This window comes from Pleurodeles waltl, chromosome 4_1, assembly GCF_031143425.1.
Source record: "Pleurodeles waltl isolate 20211129_DDA chromosome 4_1, aPleWal1.hap1.20221129, whole genome shotgun sequence".
Classification (NCBI taxonomy): Eukaryota; Metazoa; Chordata; class Amphibia; order Caudata; family Salamandridae; genus Pleurodeles; species Pleurodeles waltl.
This window is the reverse complement of record NC_090442.1, coordinates 777,415,904-777,437,336: the sequence shown is the minus strand read 5'-3', so window position 1 is coordinate 777,437,336 and position 21,433 is coordinate 777,415,904. Positions and strand designations below refer to the sequence as shown.

The 21,433-nt window shown below is 51.7% G+C and overlaps 1 protein-coding gene across 1 annotated transcript in view; it reads left to right on the top strand.

Moving 5' to 3' along the window:
- Positions 1-21,433, top strand: part of LOC138288161 (arylsulfatase A-like) — a 480,219-nt gene that overhangs the window by 404,835 nt on the left and 53,951 nt on the right. The gene's annotated exons all lie outside the window — the stretch shown is intronic.

Below are 21,433 nucleotides of genomic sequence, written 5' to 3'. Positions count from 1 at the left end.
GGCTGCCACGATTTCACTTTTACAGGCCCGTTATTGGTGGCCTGGTCTCTATAAGGAGACAAAGCAGTATGTCCTTTGTTGTGACGTCTGTCAACAAATTAAAGCATCGTCGGCTAGACGCCCGCAGCAGACTCCTCTTCTGATATCAAATAGACCATTACAGTGTGTGTACTTGGACCATTGTGGTCCACTGACACCAGATAGTGCATACAAATACATATTGGTTGCTGTAGATTCGTGCTCCAGATTTGTGTGGGTCTGGCCACAGCGCTCGGCTGACGCTCGGACTGTTATTAAAGATTTGCGTATCTTTGTCGATACATTTGCAGTTGCGGCTTTTCATTCGGACCAGGGCCCTGCTTTTGCCTCTAAGGCATTCAGGGACACCATGGCTTCGTTGGGGGTACAACTCCAATTCTCGTCTCCATTTCATCCGAGGGAAATTCTGTCGTGGAGCGTTTAAATCGTGATTTAAAGCAATCCTTAACAGCCAGGGTTATAGGTACGGGTCGTAGTTGGCTAGCCCACCTGTATGGAGTACAGAGAGCACTTAATAACTTGCCTAGAAGGTCACTGGGAGGTCGTACTTCATATGAGTGCCTGTTCGGAACACAAATGTATGTTCCTGATCTAGATGGTCCTGGTGTGGAGGCGGCAGATACGCCCTTTGACATAAATGATCGTGTCACTGTTTTGCAGGATTTACAACAATTTCGTGAAGATAACTCTTCTGCGAGTGCTGCCTCCTCTGGAATTAAGGATGAGCCAGTAACACCTACTGGTTGGATACCCAGGATTGGGGATCTAGTGCGTGAAAAGGTCGCAGTAAAGAAAGAATTTGGTCCTTCTTATCGAGCACCTGTCCCGGTGTTGGGGGTGAGCGGCACGAGAACTGTGATTTTGCCGCCGCTGCAAGGGGCCAAAGGAAATCGTTTTGTTTCCATTGATAATGTCAAGTTACAACATGTGGCGGATTCTGCACAGCAGACCAAGAGGGACACCCAGTAGTTCCGGTATCCCTCTCACTACTGGGGAAGAAGTCCCGCTGCAGGTGATTAGCACCGACAATGTTTCCTCTCCGAGCTTGGGGAGGGTGGAAGATGATCTTGCGATTGTTCCACAGTCGACGATTGATATCGATTCTTTTTCTCAAGTTGCTGTACGTTCTACTGATGTTTCTGAACATGTGATTTATAGCGTACCTAGGAGAGAACCTCCATCAGCTTCCTTGTTCACTGTTGCACCTTTTGCAAGAACTGCCTCTGGCTGCTTCAACGACGCAGATGCGGCTGTATCCAGCTCTTCGTCTTCGCTGTCTTCGATCCGAGGTCCACGTAAGCTACTAAGTTGGCTTAAACGTACATATTTTGTTGTTCCTTGGAACTATTTGTGGCTTTTTATGGCTGTACTGACTATTTTTTTATGGTTGGGATTTGTGGTTACCTTTTTTCTGGTAATACATGGTCATTTTCTTCCTGATCGATCAGACATTGAGCACGTGGAGACTGTGTTGAGACCACATTTTTCGTCTCATATGGTTCGAAGAGACATATCCAAAGTGAACATTTCTGCGATACCAATTCCGGATGGAATTGTGTGGGATAAAGTAATGTTTGATATATATGGTCCCACTGAATTGATTCAAATACCGTATGTTCTTAAGTTATCAATGAATGATATTGTTATTCCAGGCATTGTTTCTGATGATTGGGATGTGAAGACAGTAGATGCTATGCTAAAAGATTTGCAATATTGTACTGTCTATGACGATGAAGATGCTTACCAATTTAAAGATAATCATGGTGATATGTTTTGCTACACCCATTATGGACACCACTTCATTCACAAAGCGAGTAGCCCTAAGTCCATCTTTAATTATGTACAATGGGAACATTGCTCGACTCCTCCACAAGGGAGTTCGAAAACGTATAATGATAAATTTGCATATTTTTCTGGGCATGATCAGCGTAACGCTAAGTCTTACTATTTTAAAGTGACACCGTATTCTAATAAGCAAATTTTGTTGACCGATACTAAATTACTGTATTCTAATTTGTTTGTATCTAAACTTTCGGTCGAAGGATATGAATACTGGTTGAAGACTGTTGACTTGAAAAGTGTTTGGGGTACGAAAAATTGGCAGATGCAAGGCAGAGATACATTATTTCGGGCATGCATTATCCCTGTGCAAAAGATTTTCCTCAATGACACAGTACAACAGACTAGTTGTTTGGGCTTGGCGTCGATTAGAGAATTGACTTTGCCTAGCATACCTGTCCCTTCTAAATTAAATAACTGGCCGCACTATGTGAATGCTACTTTTAGTGAATTTACGCATTGGGTCCAGAATGGTACGCTTAACGCTTCATCGTTACATCCGGGCGGGTGGTTATTGTGGCCTGTAGACACTAATCAGTGTCATCAACGTTTTGTTACCTCTTCTGGGGGGTTCAGGACTAGTAGGGCAGACCCTCGTTACATTTCACCAGAACATGCAGATATAATAACTACATACAGTGTGGGGAAACTTTGTCAACAATGGTTGAAGTACTCCACGCTGGGTGCAGTTAAGTCACACCTCAAGTTACTGTCTAATGGTACTGATTTACAAGATTTCTTGTCAGGTCCCAAGGTGCCCCGGAGAAAAAGGTTCTTATACGAAGTGTATAATGAGTTTTGGAAACTTTCCCAGCAGGAGGCTGCGGCCCGGTTACGACAGATTGATCAAGAAAATCTGCTGCAGACTTTGTCTGTTGTTGATAATGGCATGCATACCCTTTTTGACCGTGTTTACACGATTGACAGCATTGTCTCCTCTGCTATTGACATTATAAAATCAGACATGTCTTCTTTATATCATGGGCAGAGTCAGACACGATCTATCATGCAGCTGGGTTGGACTCTTCAGACCTTGAAGGCGGGTCGCGTTCCATGGCAGCACATTCGTGCCAGAGAGATCTTTATCTCTTTTAATTTGACTCGTCAACAACAACTGATGGCTAAAAAGGAAGCGACATATGTTATGTTAAATATTGAAAAATTAGAGAAACTGCCTTTCACGGTAGCTGAGATTCCGTCAGCTGAATGGTTGATCCATGGGGTTATTAATTTGCCTATCTCTACTTTGCAATTTACTTCGTGTTTGAAGCACATTCCGGTGGGTAGAAATGAACTATTGGGAGACAGTTACATACACGAGGTGTGGGACCTTCCCTTTCAGTACAGATGTGTTAATGGTTTGAAGGAGGTTTTTCTTAGCGGCAGCGAAAGCGAAACTTCGGTCAGCCATTCAATGGTTTGTAAACAGCTGTCCTTGCACGGGGCGTGTAACGCTTCGATTGCTAACTTAGCTTGTTATCTGAAGGGAGTTCCAGTCCCGGTTATTAAAAACACTTTCCAGGTGCTTTCTAACGGCAGTTACATTGCTCTTAACAGCGAACGCTGCTGTGGCATGCGTGCCGGAATAGTTTACGCCGTTGTCGTCAACAAGGCCGTTACGTGCTGCGGGAATGTGTTGTTTCCCCCTACTGAATTTAGGGAGGTAGCGGACATCTGGCCTCATATTGCTATTTCCAAGGTTGATTTCGACAAGTTGAATCGGCTGAAAGCTTTATTGTTTCAAAAGCATGTGGCCCTTACATCTGCTAGCGAGACCTACGCACTTCAAGTGGCAAGGTCATCGGCGGAGATACAGTCCCTTTTGAATACTAACTTTCCGAGTCACTTCGGTAAACTTGTGGGACGTATATTTAATGCATCTAACACTACTGGTATTGCTCATTTTTTCAAAACCGTTGGTGTTGGTTTCGTTCACACCTTCTCTTCCGTATTCGGTTTGATACCTTCGGCTATACACTCTATTTTCGGAAGCATTTTTGGGGGTTTCCCAATTACTTTGGCTTTATTGGCTGGAGTTTTGCTATTGTTGCTATTTTTTCGCAATGGCTGTCCCGCCGCAACAAGATCCTGTATTGCTGCTCCCGTCAGCGCAGCTGTGTCGTGAACGCATGATGCAGTGTTTTGGAGCAACACTCCTGGCTTATTTGGAGTGTGACTGGTCTTTGTCGTTCCGACCGGTTTTGGATTGTGTGCAACCCGTGTTTCAATGCCTTTGGTGCTCGTTTGAACATGCACTGGCTTTCTGTCTCTCACTGCAGCGCTCTCCAGTGGTTGATCTTGATCTGTTGATGTTCCCGATTAGGGCTCATTCCCAGACTTGTGCACTACGGTTGCGTTTGCTTCGTGAAGCGGATTATGAGATTCCCTTCCTGGAGGAAGATGGTTTTGTCTCTTTCCTTGGCACTACACGGGGTGCCGCCCTGAATGGTTTTGGGGCTTTGGAACACACCTGCTCCATGGTACTTTGTGGCGTGGATCTTCCGATATTGACATATCTCGAAGTGGAGGAGCTTCTACGTTCTATTGCTTCTGTCTGACAATTGGATTTTTTTCTCTCTCTCCCGACTAAATTGACACTACATTGCAATTCGCTCTATAGTCACATGTTTCCTAAATTTATGACTTTGTTGTCTTCTCATCTTGTCGAAATGTTGGGTTTAAATTTAGGTCATGTTTTTTTTTTATGTTGTTAGAACCACTTGCTACCGACAAGGGGAGGGTGTAGTGTGGTCAGTTTTACGTATATTTTGCGCATTTGCTTCAGGCCTTAGGCCTCTGTACACTTTGCCCTAAATATATTTTATTCATTTGCCAACAGCTTAGAGCCTCTGTGCACTTTACTCTAAATGCTTTCTATTAGGCTTCGTACTGTTATTTTACAGAATAGCCAGTTCTACGGTGTTGTTTTTTATTCATATCACACTGTTTTGCCTACTTCAGCACTGGAGTTCTTCATAACATATTCACTCTGTGCTTTAGTCAAGGATACAGTCTGGTACATTGCCGATAGACGTGGTAGGAGTCTAGACTTGCCATTCCTGCGCAGGAACATTTTGTGATCACGATGACATGTTAGTTATAAAATCACTTCCTTGTCCCAATACATGGAAGAGGGAGATTCCGACCAGGGAACCACAACTAGACGCTGACTGCCTCGTTGCAGATGCTGAACCAGATCACAGGCCTTTGTTCAGGTATGAGTGTGTCCGTCTCCCTAGTGATACAGAAAGGCAAGCTAGAAGCTTAACATGCTGTGCTCTAAATAGAACAAGCAGAGGGAGAGTAGAAACGGTTAGGAATTATGATAGCTTTATTTCTATGTTTTACTCTCCTGGTTACTATATCAATCCTACTATGTTGTATTGTTCTGGTTATTGCGGCTCACGCCTTAATATCTAAAATACAGTCGTTTTATTAAAACATTATATAAAACTTATACTGTCTTTGTCATTTGTATATGAGACCATATTGTGAATGAGAGAGTTGGTTTGGATCTGAGTGACCACGACTTCCCTGAGAAGTTCCAAAGATGTCATGCGCTCGGCTGCCCAATCATTTCTTCCCCGTGGGAGAAATGAGGCACTGCTAGTTAGCCGGAGCAACAACCGGATTTAGGGTGGCAGAGTTCCTTACACGTGGGTCAGACTCAGTCCCCCACACCGTTATCGATCCTGCTGCCTAGAAATCCAGTAGTCTCATTTAGGATAATGAGAGCCCACGCGACACCATCACCGTTTTTGAACTATACACCAATTTTTGCACTTCAATAAACACAATTATTACACAAAAACCATCTGGAGTCTGCTATTTATTTTTTTAAACTAAATGTATTCGATATAACCAACCAAAAATGTCCAAATACATTGTGATGACAACATACCAGTGTCACACAGCGGTAGTCCATGGGGAAATAAACCAGAGGGCACTCCGTGGGGACCAGATCACTGAAATAGGAAGGCAAATTCACAACTAAGTTACCATACATTGGGGTGAAAGGTCAGACAGTAGAGAGCCAGTACTGTTAAAGATATAATAAAATGCAGCAGTAGGGGCCAGATGTAGCAACCCTTTTGCGAGTCGCAAACGGCGAAAATCGCCGTTTGCGACTCGCAAACGTGGGTTTGCAATGCACAAATGCATATTGCGAGTCGTTACCGACTCGCAATATGCATTTGCGACCCGCAAATAGGAAGGGGTGTTCCCTTCCTATTTGCGAGTCGGAGTGGTATGCAACTCCATTTGGGAGTCGCAGTTACCATCCACTTGAAGTGGATGGTAACCCACTCGCAAACGGGAAGGGGTCCCCATGGGACCCCTTCCCCTTTGTGAATGGACCCCAAATTATTTTTTCAGGGCAGGGAGTGGTCCAAGGGACCACTCCCTGCCCTGAAAAAACCGAAACAAAAGGTTTCGGATGTTTTTGAAATGCAGCTCGTTTTCCTGTGAGGAAAACGGGCTGCACTTCAAAAAAAAAAAAAACCTTTATTTAAAAGGCAGGTCGCTAACATGGAGGCCTGCTGACGTCAGCAGGCCTTCATGTTAGCGAGTGCCTATACTCGCAATGGGGTCGCAAACTGCGACCCACCTCATAAATATTTATGAGGTGGGTCTTTGCGACCCCATTGCGAGTTGCAGAAGGTGTCTGAGACACCTTTCTGCATGTCAAATTGCGACTTGCAATTTGCGAGTCGCACAGACTCGCAAATTGCAAGTCGCAATTTGATTTTTTCCTACATCTGGCCCTAGATTCTTACCTGTGTGTTACTGGAAATACTGCAGTATCACTCTGTCCCTGTTGTCTGTGTCGTCCTCTTCGTCTTCCTCCTCTTCACTCTCCGCAGGCTCCACAGCGGCCACAACACCACCATCTGGACCATCCTGCTGCAGGAAAGGCACCTGGCGTCGCAAAGCGAGGTTGTGAAGCATGCAGCAGGCCACAATGATATGACACACCTTCTTTGGTGAGTACATTAGGGATCCACCTGTCATATGCAGGCACCTAAACCTGGCCTTCAGGAGGCCGAAGGTCTGCTCGAACACCCTCCTAGTACGCCCATGGGCCTCATTGTACCGTTCCTCTGCCCTTGTCCTGGGATTCCTCACTGGGGTCAATAGCCAAGGCAGGTTGGGGTAACCAGAGTCACCAATTAGCCACACACGCTGTCTCTGTAGCTGTTCCATCACATAAGGGATGCTACTATTTCGCATGACATACGCGTCATGCACTGACCCTGGGAACTTGGCATTTACATGGGAGATGTACTGGTCAGCCAAACAGACCACCTGGACATTCATGGAATGATAACTTTTTCGGTTCCTGTACACCTGCTCATTGTCTTTTGGGGGGACCAAAGCCACATGGGTACCATCAATGGCACCAATGATATTGGGAATGTGTCCAAGGGCATAGAAATCACCCTTTACTGTAGGCAAGTCACCCACCTCAGGGAAAATGATGTAGCTCCACATGTATTTCATCAGGGCAGACAACACTCTGGACAATACCCTTGAAAACATAGGCTGAGACATCCCAGATGAAATGGCCACTGTAGTTTGAAGTGATGCACTAGCCAAAAAATGGAGTACTGACAGCACCTGCACTAGAGGCGGAATCCCTGTGGGTTGGCGGATGGGTGACATCAGGTCTGGCTCCAGCTGGGCACACAGTTCCTGTATAGTGGCACTGTTGAGTCTGTAGGTGAGTATGACATGTCGTTCTTCCATTGTCGACAGGTCCACCAGCGGTCTGTACACGGGAACATTCCTCCGTCTCCTCGCAAGTCCCAGCGGACGGTGCCTAGGAAGGACAACATGGAGCACAGAGTCAATCAACCCACAGGTAAGTTCCCACAGCCTGCACAGTACACTAATCTCTCTGGATTGAATAGCTTGTATGAGTGTCGATGCAAGGCCTAGCCATGTGTGACGCAATAGGAATTAAGCCATGTGGGCCCTTGAAATGGCGGCTGCCTGACCTGTGAAGTGTGACAATGTGAAGTGAGGTCATTGCGCTGGCGTGGCACACCGTGGCGGTAGGCAGTCGAAGACCGCGGCGCAAAGCAGCATTGGTTAACATTGAACCCTATGGGTTTCAGGAGCCAATGACGATGTGCGCCGGCGATCGCGGTACGCACCGCCACGGGCGTGACCGCCATTTTCTCTCTGCTTAATCACACGAGACCTGAGCATCCACAGGAGAGGACCTATACTGCAAGTGCTGCTGTGACCTCAGGCTGGAAGTGACAATGGCTGCTGCGACTGGGGAAAGGGCCCCCTCCTTCAGTTCCGAAGAGTTGGAGAAGCTCGTGGACGGGGTTCTCCCCCAGTATGCGCTACTCTACGGTCCTCCAGACCAACAGGTGAGTACACGGGGCCAATGCATAGTGGGCAATGCCTGTGATGAGTGGGGTGGATGTACGATGGAGGGGAGGGGAGCGAATTACGAATGCATGGCACGACAGATGAGAGCATGTGCCACCTGGCAAGTTTGGGGAGGGGGGGCCACTCACATCGAGCATGCAGAAAAGTGATGATGTTTCTTTTCCCCCCCTGTACATGTCACATAGGTCAGCGCCCATCAGAAGATCGATATTTGGCGTGCCATCGCCAAGGACGTCTGGGCCCTGGGGGTCCACAACAGACGGGGCACCCACTGCCGCAAGAGGTGGGAGGACATCCGCCGCGGGAGAAGGAAGACCGCCGAGGCTCTGCTGGGGATGGCCTCCCAACCTAGGAGGGGTGCCAGTCGTACCTTGACCCCCCTGATGTCCCGGATCCTGGCGGTGGCCTACCCCGATTTAGATGGGCGCTTGAGGACATCACAGCAGACACAAGGGTGTGAGTACCAGCACATTCAGCTATATTTGCGCGCAGTGGAGGTGCCTGGGTGGGGGAGGAGGGCTGTGGGTATCCCTAGGCCAGGGCGATTTCTGTAGGCTAGGCCCCTCCGTGAGGTATGGTCCTGTGCCCCGCCCCCCACCTCTGTAGGGTGCCTAGTAACGCTATTCATGGACCTGTGTATTCTGTGTGGGCAGTTGTCGCCCATAGGCTTGTAGGGCATGTCCCAGGGAATGAGTAGTGTACCCCAAGTGCGCAGCGTAGTGCAGGGGGCTTCTGTGTCTGTCCTCTCCGCCAACGGTGTCCCCAATGCATGCACTCAACTTGTCTTTATTTCTCCACCCGTCCCCCATTTTCTTTGTTTTTCTGTGAATGTGTGCATTAGCATCATCAGGCGGAGGAGAAGTGGCATCGGCGCAAGAGGGAGCTGCATCTCACATGGCCCCGGAGGGCCATGCAACGGACTCCGACATGACCAGTGAGACGGAGGGCGAGAGGGGCTCCACCACGGGGACCCGTGCAGACGTCAGTGACACCGACACGTCCTCGGATGGGAGCTCCCTTGCGGTGGCGGCAACATCCGTGCCCACCGATACTACAGGTACAGCCGCCACCCAGTGCACCAGCTCCGCCCTCCCAGCAGCCCCTCGGCCTTCGGCCCGTGCCCGCAGGGCCAGGAAGGCGGCCATCTCCTTCGCCCCAGGCACCTCAGGCCCTGCCCCAGTCACCCCTGCTGCCCTCAGTGAGGAGGTCATTGACCTCCTGAGGACCATCATTGTTGGGCAGTCTACCCTTTTGAATGCCATCCAGGGTGTGGAGAGGGAGGTGCATCAAAGCAATGCATACCTGGAGGGCCTTCATTCGGGTCAGGCTGCCCAGCAGCGATCGTTCAACGCTCTGGCCTCAGCACTGACGGCAGCGATTGTCCCTGTCTCCAGCCTCCCTCTTCTAACTCCCTCCACCCAGTCCCACTCCCCTGTTCCTCTGCCTATCCCATCCACACCTACAGACCAGCCTGCACACACCTCAACACCCAAGGGAAGCTCATCCAGACATAAGCACCACAGAACACACAAGCATTCACACAAGCAACATACAGATGCAGACATGCCAACAGCCACTACCTCCTCTGTGTCCCCCACCTCCTTGTCTCCCTCCTCCCTCCCTGTGACGTCTACACTCACACCTACATGCACACCACCATCAGCCAGTACACCCATCACCAGTACACCCTCCACACCAGTCCGCACACGTGCAGTCACCACCCCCACTGCCATGTACACGTCCCCTGTGTCCTCTCCCAGTGTGTCTGTCACCCCCGCTTCCAAACCACACAAACGCAGGCAGGCACCCAAACAACAGCCATCCACCTCACGTCAGCCTCCAGCCCAAGCACCTGCACCCAAAGACACCAGGCTTGACTCTCCTACAACCACATCCTCTTCCTCCACTCCCATACCCACTCCAGCTACCCTTCCCATGGCTCCTAAAAAACTAATCCTCTATAAACTGGACCTCTTTTCCTCACCTGACCCACCCCCTCCATCTCGTAAGAGTTCCAAAAACACCTCAGCCACCACCAGCCCAGCAACTCCCAAGAACGTCGTGGCTGGTTTTTGGAGTCCGCCCTTTCCTTGTGCAGGGACATCGGCCAGCAGCAAAGGCACAGCCAGCCCCCCCCCTGGGAAGAGGAGCAAAAAACTGAAGGGCAGGCGCGACAGGCCTGATACGCCTGCCCCCAAGGAGGGTAGCCTTGCACCGTCACCTGCCACATCGGGTAAGGGAGCCAAGGGCCACGGAGAGTCTGCCAAGGAGGGCAAGGGCAGCAAAGCGCAAAAGGCAGGGAGCAGCCGACCTGGCCATGAGGGCCCCACCAGCCCCATTCCGGGGGTATCGGAGGAGACCCAGGGCCCCAGGACTCCATCACAGGAGGGCCCCGCAACGGAAAGATCCGATGCTGACTGAGCAGGAAGTATTGGCCAGGTGTGGTTCACTCGAAACACAAGACAGGCACCGCTGAACAGGGCCCCGCCGTGAGGAGCACCGCTGAACAGGGCCCCGCCGTGAGGAGCACCGCTGAACAGGGCCCCGCCGTGAGGAGCACCGCTGAACAGGGCCCCGCCAAGACATGCACCGCTGAACAGGGCCCCGCCGTGAGGAGCACCACTGAACAGGGCCCCGCCAAGACAGGCACCGCTGAACAGGGCCCCGCCGTGAGGAGCACCGCTGAACAGGGCCCCGCCGTGAGAAGCACCGCTGAACAGGGCCCCGCCAAGACAGGCACCGCTGAACAGGGCCCCGCCGTGAGGAGCACCGCTGAACAGGGCCCCGCCGTGAGGAGCACCGCTGAACAGGGCCCCACCAATACAGGCACCGCTGAACAGGGCCCCGCCGTGAGGAGCACCGCTGAACAGGGCCCCGCCGTGAGAAGCACCGCTGAACAGGGCCCCACCGTGAGAAGCACCGCTGAACAGGGCCCTCCTGTCAAGCACTGCTCCGCTGGGCCCTCCTGTCAAGCACCGCTCCGCTGGGCCCTCCTGTCAAGCACCGCTCCGCTGGGCCCTCATCTCAAGCATCGCTCCGCTGGGCCCTCCTGTCAAGCACCGCTCCGCTGGGCCCTCATCTCAAGCACCGCTCCGCTGGGCCCTCCTGTCAAGCACCGCTCCGCTGGGCCCTCATCTCAAGCACTGCTCCGCTGGGCCCTCCTGTCAAGCACCGCTCCGCTGGGCCCTCCTGTCAAGCACCGCTCCGCTGGGCCCCCCTGTCAAGCACCGCTCCGCTGGGCCCTCCTGTCAAGCACCGCTCCGCTGGGCCCTCATCTCAAGCACCGCTCCGCTGGGCCCTCCTGTCAAGCACCGCTCCGCTGGGCCCTCCTGTCAAGCACCGCTGGCCCATTGGCAGGCCCGGTTCTGTGTCGGGCAGGGCTTCACGAGGCACTCTGCCCACCATGCCTCCTCCATGACCAGTGGACTCTGTAATCCACCTGATGGACTGTGGCTTTGCACCCCCCAGGATGGCACAGTGGGCAATCCACCCACTGTAGAGACTTGAGAGACTGTGGCTTTGCACTCCCCAGGATGGCACAGTGGGCAACCCACCCACTGTAGAGACTTGAGAGACTGTGGCTTTGCACTCCCCAGGATGGCACAGTGAGCAACCCACCCACTGTAGAGACTTGAGAGACTGTGGCTTTGCACTCCCCAGGATGGCACAGTGGGCATGGAGGCCCTTCGTGGATCTGGCGTCGTGGACTCATGTGGCTGAGGTGCCCCCCCTTCCGTTCCCCCTGAGGTGCCAGTATTTGATTTTTGTGATGCCCCAGCAGTGTTCTCTCCAATGGACTCGATCTCGTGTGTGGGCTTTGCCCATGTGTTGCTGCACATTGGCCCATGGACATTTGAACTTTGCAAAACTGTGCCAGACTTTTGCTACTTGTATATATATATAGTTCTAGATGTGTAATAATTATTTATATATTACTAAGTTCGCTATACTTAATTCTTGCTATAATATAGTTATATTTTTACAATCATTGCCTTTTGTCTTTGCTTTTTTGTTTTGGGGGTTTGGGGGTGTCACTCTGACTTTTTAATCTGCATTGGTGTGTAGGTATTTCGGTGGGGGTGAGGGTGGGGGTGGGTGTGTGGCGTATGTGTGTGCCCGTAAGCTTTCCTCCTCCCCTCTCCCCTGTGTCGTAGGTGCAGTACTCACCGTTGTCGTCTGCGGCGACGTTCGTGATCCTGGAAGAAGAGCAGGAAGGCAATGGCTGGGAGGATGTGGAGTTCCGGTTCCATGCTGTCCCGATTCCGCGTGGAGTGTGTCGAGGTGAGCGTTTTCCATTGGAAATGTCTGTTTCCGCCGTGTTTTTATCGGCGGGGCTCCCGCCCCAGAAAAGGTGACGGATTGGTGAGTCGTGATAGGGTGGGCGGTACATTGTCTGCCGCCTGGCTGTTGGCGGTGACTGCCGCGCTGTTTGTTTGTGCCGCCGTGGCGGTCGGAGTGTTAAAGCGGCGGCCTGTGTTGGCGGTTCCCACCAGGGTCAGAATTCCATTTTTTGGACCGCCAGCCTGTTGGTGGATTGGCCGCCGCTTTAACACTGACCGCCAGGGTCAGAATGACCCCCTTAATGTTTTTAGGCACAATATTGCAGTTTATTCTTTAAAAACATGTACGTCCTGTTCTACTTATCAGATTTTTGTTGTTTTGGTTTTGTTTTGTTTACTAAATTCTGCTCTGTTTTTCTAACAGGTGAGAGACACTTTTTGTGTGGTGTTTTCACTGTTCTACTCTTTAAAGTGTGCATGAATACTTTATACATTCCCTTTAAAATAAGCCTGAATGCTCTGTGCCAGGCAACCAGGGGTTGATCGCAGGTTTATTTGTGGCTTGCTTGTGCCTTACCCTAACTAGGATTGTGGTTGCTGCTTGACCAGGGCTTACACCCCAGTCAAGCAGTAACCCAATTTCAAACATTCCTGAATTAGGTTATATATTTGTCTGAGTGACCAGTTCTCTGCCACATGTTTGGGCATTTTATTTTGTTTATTTCAACCTTTAGGACTAACTACTGCCTTGCGTTTACCCATAGCATATCTACAGCAACGTCACACACCAACCTAACACCAGAGAATTCTTTGGTAACCTACCCACCACCAACCAAGATGGCCACCTGACCAAGTGGACAATCCTCACCAGAAACGGGACAACAGCAATGAAACACACATCCATTCAGGTTCCCCAGGGGCCCCAGTGGACCCATACTTCCACCACATCTACAACCTGGAACCACCTGACCCACATCATGAACACCTCCATCATGTCCGTCACTTTCCTGGATGAATGGAAATTTGCAGAAATCAACGACCTCCTCAAGAAACCTACAGCTGACCCGAATCAGCTGAGTACCTTCCTACGCTGGGAAATGGAATGATTCAGCTACCTGGATATACTGGTGGCACCTTCTGCCATGAGGCAGTATAGCTACAACATGGGCAGAGCCCTGGCTGGCCTAGAAACTTCTATGACTTTATAGAGTAAATTATCGTTATCAGTCACAAGTAGAGTGGTGATTGCCAAATGGTCTTCCTGCCCCACTGCCTTTATGTGCTGCAGAACACACAGGCCCTCATTATCACCCTGGCGGTAAATCCTGCTTACTGCCACGCTGAAGCCAGCGGCCGTCAACTTACCGCCGCAGCAGCGGATATCCGTTCACCATATTTTGACACACACACACCAATCCAAGAGAATTCAGCCACAGACACAAATCCGCCAGACCAAAGGTCAGTGATAAAGTGGCGGTATCAAAACATGCACCGTTACACCAACAGAACAACGCATACCACCACATTATGACCCACGAATCACCATGGTGGACATTCAATAGAGGTAAACCATGGGCGGTACATACCGCCGTGCTCTGACTGGACACCCACAGACAAAACAATACCACATTGTAGAACTCAACCAACACACACCTGACACCCATACACACACCACAGCCACACACCCTCACCTCTATAAAACATGCACCCACATTACCCACAACCCTTTACGATTACAAATCATTGGCACAAGACTGACACCACGACCACTGACACAACTACATACACACACCACATACACCCATACATCCCTCACACGCCCCACTTCACACACCCCAACACATTACCCAATACACCCTCACCAACACACATCACATAACACCCATGGCACCACAAAGGCACCCCTGTTTTACTGAGGAGGAGTTAAGGGTCATCGTGGAGGAAATCATCAGGGTAGAGCCACAGCTGTTTGGAGCACAGGTGCAGCAGATATCAATAGCCAGGAAGATGGAGCTATGGCGGAGAATTGTGGACAGGGTCAACGCCGTGGGACAGTGCCCCAGAACAAGGGACGACATCAGGAAGAGGTGGAACGACTTACGGGGAAGGTACGTTCCATAGCACAAGATACTAGCTCGCTATCCAGAGGACTGGCGGTGGACCCCCACCTCCTCACCCACAACTCACAGCATGAGATGAGCAAGTCTTGGCAATATTGCATCCTGAGGGCCTGGCCGGACTCGGAGGAGGACTGGACTCTGGTAAGTCAACTTCCTACTATTATCACCCCCCTACCTGCATGTCATCACATACCCTCACTCCAATCACTCCAGTACATCCCACACACTCTACCATCACATCTCTCTAATTCCAATGCCAAGCCCTGCATGCTGTACCAATGCATGGACACCCCTCACAGCCCTGCATGGACACTCATCACTAAAGCATGCACAGCATAGAGAACTAACAATCCCACCATACACCAACATACCCAAGTAAAAGCTGGCAGGGCAACACCAACTATAGAGGGGAAGCCAGGGGTGCACAATATGTCATACACATTAACCATAACACATCATTTACATCCCACAGGTACCCCAGCCAATGTCACCGGAGAGGAGGTGCCAGCACTATCCAGTCCCCCAATTGAAGAGGCCCATAGTGATGACAGTAACTGATCTTCAGGATCAGGACGATCTACCTGGCCCATCAGGGACCACTGGACAGCCGGTTACCCAAGCCCAGTCACAGACCACCACAGAACCTCCCCCATCAGGAAACAACACCACAGCAACCACCTAGCATCCCCAAACCCCTGTCCCCAGGACACGTCAATCAGCAGTGTGCCCACCTGTACAGGGACCCCAGGCCAGATCTCGCACATAAGACAATCAGAGATCTGGGGTTAGTGGCAGTGGGCACATGGTTCAGGGGACAGAGGCACAGGCCTATAGGGACACTGGGAGGACTCCTGCATGCCAGGGGGAGGACAGGAGCAGGGAACCGACTCTCCAGGAGGCGCCCTCTGAGATCCTGGGAGCCTAATAACATTCCCAGGACTTGAAGGGCCAGATCCCAGACAACATGCAGGAGAACAGGTGGCTGCAGGAGGGACAGTATTAGGGGATCAGGGAGGACTTGCAGGCCATCAATAACACCCTGATCTCCATAGCAGGGGTGCTGGCAGACATGGCCAACACTGTGAGGGAGGCAGTGTCACACCAGCAGGCCCCTGCCACTAGCCAGTCATCTGAACAGCCTTCCACTTCCGCTGCTGCTAGTGGCCAGGAGGCCCCGCCACAGGACTCACAGGCCACCAACAACCCTCCCCCTGCAGAAGGTTAACCACCCGGCAAACGTTCTCTGCAATCCAGACAGAAACCAGAGACACTTGCCAAGACCCCCGCCAGGAATTGAGACTCTCCTGATTGTCCGCCTTGTGTCCCACTCAGTCACCCTGTCCACCTGGAACTGCCATTGCTTCCCTTCCTAAGTCCCCTTGGACAATGCACCTGTGCTACGAACAGACAGAAACAATACCCTGGACTTTCCTCCATCATCACACCATCCCATTGCACTTCCCCTCTATATTAGCACTACAATAAACACCCTTGGATAAAAATCGATTTTGAGTATGTCATGTATTTCAAATATGTATTGATTGAAACAGGTACAACCATTGCAAAACAACTGTACATAGAATGAGCATAGAATCAATGACCTGTAGCTGGTGTTGTGATCACACCAAGAGTATTTTTCAAATCACCAACCTCTGCAAAATGAATAGCCAGAGGTAACAGTAAGTAGGCATAGAAGTGGGAAATACCAGCATGACAATGCCACACAGAATACAACCTACCAAAGTCATAGAAATGTAAAGTTGCACTGTTTCACCTGTGTGTCATTGGAAGTACTGACGGATTACAGATATTCTGTTGTCTACATCCTCATCCTCTGCCTCCTCATCCTCACTGTCCACAGGGTCCACTGCTGCCACAGGGGCATCTCCAGTCTCCTCCTCCTGCAGAAAAGGGACATGGCGTCTGAGGTCCAGGTTATGCAACATGCACCATGCCACCACTATCTTGCAGACCTTCTTGGGTGAGTAGCACAGGGACCTGTTAGATGGAGGCATCGGATCCTGGCCTTCAGGAGGCCAAAGGTCCTTTTAATTATCCTTCTGGTTCGCCCATGTTCCTCATTATAATGTTCTTCTGCCCTTGACCTGGCATTCCTCACAGGGGTCAGCAGCCATGATAGGTTTGGGTAACCAGAGCCACCTGCAAATATTGAGGGACAACATTTAGTCACATACTGTCCCATATGGCCAACATCATAGGCATACACCAACATATAGTGGGTGGGAACCAGAGCTCACCTATTAGCCACACCCTGTGCTTCTGTAGTTGGGACATCACATTTGGGATGCTGCTATTCCTCAGGACAAAGGCATCATGCATCAACCCTGGATACTTAGCATTGAAGTGGAAGATATACTGGTCCGCCAAGCACACCATCTGCACATTCATAGAGTGGAAACTCTTCTGATTCCTGAACACCTGTTCATTCTGCCGGGGGAGGCGACAAATGCAATATGTGTTCCGTCAATCGTCCCCATTATATTGAGGCTATGTCCCATTGCATAAAACTCGGCCTTCGCAGTGGCCAAATCCTCAACCTGGGGGAATGCAATGTAGCTGCACATGTGTTTTATCAGGGCAGACAACACTCTTGTCAACACTACTGAGAACATTCGCTGTGACGTTCCTGCTGCCAAGCCCACTGTCACTTGGAAAGAACCAGTTGCCAGTAAATGGAGAACCGATAGCACTTGCACAAGAGGGGGATCCCACTGGGCTGACGGATAGCAGATATCAGGTCAGGCTGCAATTGGGCACATAGTTCTGTGATTGTGGCCCTGTCTATAGGCGAGGATATTGTGCCTGTCCTCCAGTTTAGCCAAGTCCACCAGGGGCCTGTACATGGGGGTATGTCTCCATCTCCTATTCACCCGCAGCGGTAGGTGTCTAAGGGATAAAAGAGTGTAGGAGGCTGTCACAAACTGAGCAATGGAGTCACAACAGTAGTCCGCAACATGTAAACATGTTATGTGACAGTGTGATTTGTCAAGTATGTGCCTGTTTATCCTGTGACGCAGTATTATTCCATAGCTCTGCCCCCCCATGAAATGGTGTCCGCCTGTCCTGTATGGAGGGACAAGTGGAAGTGAGGTAATGCCCCTGACGTGCGCCGGGAGGCAGTCGGGAACCGCCGTACAATTCCTCATTGGTTAATATAGGGCCCTATGGGGTACAGCGGCCAATGGTGATCTACGCCGGCGGTGATGGTATGCACCGCCCCGGACATAACCGCCATTTTCTATCTGATTCCTCATATGTTTCCTGACCTTCCATAGGAGAGTACCTACACTGCATGTGCTGCTGTGTCCTTTGTCTGGAGCCTACCATGGCCTGTGTGACCGGGGAAAGGGCCCCAGCCTCCACTCCAGAGGAATTGGAGAGACTGCTGGATGGGGTCCTACCCCAGTACGGATTGCTGTATGGGCCTCCAGACCAACAGGTGAGTACACTGTGGGCACGATGCATGTGGCATGAATGTATGGAGGTGTGTGTGAAGGCATCGTGTAAGGGGGGAGGAATGTCCTCTTGGCTGGGTACATGTTGAGTTCTGAGCTATAGGTGTGTGCCAATAGTGATGGAAACGAGTATTGTGGGTCATTCGTGTTACAAGCTGGACTGTTTGTCTAATGGTGTTCACCTGTCTGTATTGCCTCTGCAGGTCAGCGCCCATCAAAAGAAGGGTATATGGCATGCCATCGCCAAGGAGGTGGGAATCCTGGGGGTCTATAGCAGCCGGAGCACCCACTGTTGCAAATCGTGGGAGGACCAGAGACGCTGGGCATGGAAGACCGCGGGGCCTACCTGGGGATGGCCTCCCAACAAGGAAGGGGTGCCAATCAAACCCTGACCCCCCTGATGGCCCGCATACTGGTGGTGGCCTATCTAGAGCTGGATGAGCACTTGATGGCATCACAGCAGCCACAAGGGGGTGAGTACACTGACCATCATTGAAGGAAATGGATGGAGGGGTGGTATCCGGGTGGTGGGTGTGTGTCAGTGGGTGCCCTAGGCCATGCCAGACATAGCAGCGTAGGTCCTCTGGTGCCTAAGGGTCTGAAGGGAAAACGCTGCCTACCTAGATTGTTAGCATCCACTACTGGTCAGGGCTGTGTGGGTCCCAGGTGTGCTGCAGTTGGTGGTGTGTGCTCTTCCTCATGCCTTGGTGGCTAGCAATATCACTGTAGTGCAATGCATAGTGCGTAGGCCCGTCCCCTGTGTGTGAGGGTGCTGTGTACGCCAACAGTGGTGATGGTGCAGTCACTGACCCAGTGTATCCTGTGTCTCTCCCCCCCCCCCCTTTCTCGTTTTGTCATCCTGTCCATATGTGCATTAGCATTATCTGGCAGAGGAGCAGAGGCACCAGTGACAGAGGGAGCTGCATCCCACAGGACCCAGGAGGCAGAGTCCACCGACGCTGAGGGCACCAGTGGGACGGAGGGCGAGGGAACCACCACTGCGGAAACTGGAGGAGATAATGAAGACTCAGATACCTCCTCCGATGGGAGCTCCCAATTGGTGGTGGACACCTCTGTGACCACCCAGGCTACAGGTACAGCCGCCACCCCCGTACCAGCACCACCCTATCAGCAGCCTCTCAGCAAGTTGCCCATGCCCACTCACCCAGGAGGGTGGGCATCTCCTTTGCCGCAGGCACCTCAGGCCTTGCCCCAGTGAGCCCCGCTGCCTGGAGTAGGCGGCTATTGACCTCCTGAGATCCATCTCTGTAGGGCAATCAACCATTGCGAATGCCATCCAGGGGCTGGCAGCCCAGATGCAGCAATCTACTGCATTCCTGGAGGGCATTCACAGTGAATTGGTGGCCCAACAGAGATCGATCCAGCCTCCGGCCTCCTCTCTGATGGCAGCCATTGTCCCTTTTTCAACGTCCCCCCTCCAACTTCCACTTCCCAGTCCTCAACCCCAACCCATCCCAAGCACATAGTCAGACAAGCATGCACACAGGCAACACCCAAGAGTGTCACATGCAAACACAAGCACCACACTTCATCCCACAGGCACTCCCACAAACACCATTCAGTTGCAGACACAACAACATCCACTATTTCAGCTGTCTCCCCCTCCTCCTCCTTCTCCACCTCCCACCCAGTTACGTCCAGACTCACACCTGCATGCACTACATCATCATCCACTACCAGCATCATCACCACACCAAGCAGAACACACACCTCACTGGCAGGCACCTCCAAAACATCCATGCACAAGTCCCCTATGTCCTCTCCCACCATGTCTCCCCCCTCCTAAAGTGCACAAACGCAAGCACTCAGACACCCAACAGCCATCCACCTCACAACAGCATACAACCCATGCACCTGCACCCAAATCCAGCAGACAAACACCTCCAACAACCACTCCCTCATCCTCCACTCCCATTACTTCTCTCTCTTCCCACCCCAATGTCCCAAAAAAGGTTTTCCTTTCCCAGATTGACCTCTTCCCTACCCCCCATCGTGCACATTTGGCCAGGGTATCAAGGACCCCGCCAAGCACCTCAGCCAAACAGTCCATGGGCCCAGTTTTATCAGCACCTACTTGAGGTGGAAAGTATTCCAGGCCACAAATACTGAAGGGGAAGGAGTCTGCACCAGCCAGCAAGAAGGGGAAGGAGCCTGCACCAGCCAGCAAGAAGGGGAAGGAGACTGCACCAGCCTGCAAGAAGGGGAAGGAGTCCGCACCAGCCAGCAAGAAGGGGAATGAGCCTGCACCAGCCAGCAAGAAGGGGAAGGAGCCTATAACAGCCTGCAAGAAGGGAAAGGAGCCTGCACCAGCCAGCAAGAAGGACAAGGAGCCTGCACCAGCCAGCAAGAAGGGGAAGGAGCCTGCACCACCCAGCAAGAAGAGAAAGGACCCTGCACCAGCAGCTGTCACAGAGTCCCCACCACCAGCCATGGTTGTGCAGCCATCAGTGAGTGCAGGGGCTGAGCAGGAGCCTCCCACAACCACCACCACAGTGCAGCCATTGGAGGGTGCAGGGACTGAGCAGGAGCCTCCCACAACCACCATCACCACAGTGCAGCCATCAGAGGGTGCAGGGGCTGAGCAAGAGCCTCCCCCAACCACCCCACAGTGCAGCCATCGGAGGATGCAGGAGGTGAGCAGGAGCCTCCCATAACCACCACCACAATGCAGCCGTCACCGCCGGTGGACACCATATGATCCAGCCTCTCTGGGCTGCTGTGCGCACTGCCATCACCAGAACCAGTGGGCAAGACACCCACTCAAGAGACTGTGGTCTTGCACTCCCAAGGACAAAGCACAGGGCAAGTTGCCCCCTCCAGAACCAGTGGGAAAGACACCCACTTGAGAGACTGTGGCCCGTCACTCCCCAGGACCAAGCACAGGGCATGTTGCCCCCTTCAGAACCAGCGGGCAAGTCACCCACTCGAGAGACTGTGGCCCATCACTCCCCAGGACCAAGCAATGGGCATGTTGCCCCCTCCAGAACCAGTGGGAAAGACACCCACTTGAGAGCCTGTGACCTTCCACTCCCCAGGACCAAGCAATGGGCATGTTGCCCCCTGCAGAACCAGTGAGAAAGACACCTACTTGAAAGACTGTGTCCTTGCACTCCCCAGGACCAAGCACAGGGCATGTTGCCCCCTTCAGAACTAGTGGTCTTTTTTCCGCATCTGGCTGAGGTGCCCCCACCCCACCTGCGTGCCTGCCTATTTGCCAACTGATGCTCCTGCAGTGTTCTGTCCGTATTGGTGCAGG